Genomic DNA, 2,234 nt, shown 5'->3' on the forward strand with positions numbered 1-2,234 from the left:
AAACTGTGTTTTAATCTATTCAACATAGAATTTAAAAAATCCTACCGTTCACTAATAGATCCTTCGTATAAATATATTCAATTTAAAAAAAAACTTGATAATTATAAAAAAACTTGAGTATAAAAAAATCTCAATTATAATTTGTTTCGTTATTCAAAATCTATTCAGGCATATATAATATTTATTCAGATAAACACCGAAAATATACAAAACAACCTCTTCAAGTCTGAATAATAAAAGTTTGGTACCTTATTTACTCTCGTTCAATTATGATGTCGATCTGCATAAATGTTTTCTATTTCATGTGTACTTTATAGAAAATTAGAGAATATTTTCTTATTTCTAACATAAAAAAGGTATATCAACATTGTCCTCCATAAACCGCAATCTTTACTGTTTTTATACCGTAACCGTAATTGCCTCAAAGAACGAAGATGGCACAGTACACAGAAAGCGGCGATTTTAAATGAAAGGTCTGTCATATTCGAGCAAGTGCTATTGTATTTTTAGAACTAACCTTCGTGTACGATCACTGTTAATGGAAGTATTGTGATGAACTTGAATTCATAAATATATATTTTTACACTTGTATATTATAACTACCAGTCTACAGGAAATTATCCTAGCGAAATAATCTCTAAATAAAATCTGCGGGACTCTTAGTAACTCTGATATTATTTATTCTACGTTATTTTTGCTCAGATTTCTTTAATAATTTTTTTTCAATCAAAAAAATATCGTGGTATCGAAGCTTATTCTTTTGAGTCATAGCCATGGGTGCCATTTTGAGTAGGTAGTACAATAGTCCCGCACGTGACAAACTTAATTAGCTTCGACATGGCCCGATTTAACAAAAACAGGATGAATTTCAGACGTGGGCTAGCTGAAATAAATATATAGCGAAAAATATCTGTACATGATATAATCACAAATGTGCAAGACTTTTTGCACGCGTCCGGCTTTAATGGATACAATAAATTGACTAAAGGGAATTGAAGAGCCTAAGATGGATTTCTGTTCAGTGGAATGAATGACAGTTACTATAAATTTACCGTAGCCCCTCGGTTTTTCGTGGGCAAAAATCTCATCAAAATTCCCCCCAAGCTGACTGGGTACCTTTTGAAGATTTTTCTGAAGGTTTTGCATAATAGAAAAAGGACTATTTTAATCATAATAACCTGTAAACGATGGTATTTAACGACAACATTTATGTTTTAATGTGCCATTAGATCTTCTTATCCTGTTTACGTCAGAACAGTATATATTTTATTATTATTACACAAAATGATAAGTAAGACCGTAACTTACTGTATATAGCTAAATGAACGCTCATATTTATTAGTGTACTTTTATTTCGCTTTCTGCAATTTCCGAGCAGTCATCAAGAATTGCTATTAATTTATTATATTCTGCACTAGTATCTCTATTCTCCATTTATATATTATTTATACGTATGATTAAAATATATGTATAAGTAACAATTAAATAAAAAACTGATTCAGTTATACTCTTTATGCATACAAATAGTTTTTTTTAAGCTACTTTAAAATAAGTTTTCCAACTGCCGGTCTTGTTCTCGTGTGTGTTATTGAAAATATGATATTCATATACAGTCAATAATTCAATTATAGACGTGTAATGGAAAAAAATGTAGTATTTTGGACGTTTATTTCGGGGTATTTAAATGTTCAAATAAGTTCTGATTTAGTTTTTTTTTAATGCATTAAAAACATTAAGTATGTGTTGTATTTATATAAGTCCCTATTTTAACCGGCAAAATTATAAAATATGTATATACCCTTAATATGCTAGGATACACGACACTTTATACAAAGAAATTTTGTTGAATCTTTAAGCCCAAATCATCCGCATCAAACAATAGTGCCGGTTTAAATTTTTAGTCTATTTAATCAGCTGAGTTATTTGAATACTTTTGTTTTACTGCGCAGCCGAGCAGGTGACTAGAATACCTCCTACTAACTTATTCCATCAAATAGAGTTAACGAAGACACCATTAAGGCGGTGTATGTATATTGTATATGCCAGAATCATAAAATGTTAGTGTTAGGTTGGTAGTTTAAATCCAAGCTTGGATCATAAATACGGATTAAAACTTTTTGTATAAGCCAAAAATCTATTAAGATCTTCTCAAACAATTAGGTATGGATTTGAACCCTTCCCTATTTATTGTTTAAGAGATAACGAATGGAGTCAAGTAATGTTTTAAATTCAAT

This window comes from Vanessa tameamea, chromosome 8 (genome assembly GCF_037043105.1).
Source record: "Vanessa tameamea isolate UH-Manoa-2023 chromosome 8, ilVanTame1 primary haplotype, whole genome shotgun sequence".
Taxonomy (NCBI): domain Eukaryota; kingdom Metazoa; phylum Arthropoda; class Insecta; order Lepidoptera; family Nymphalidae; genus Vanessa; species Vanessa tameamea.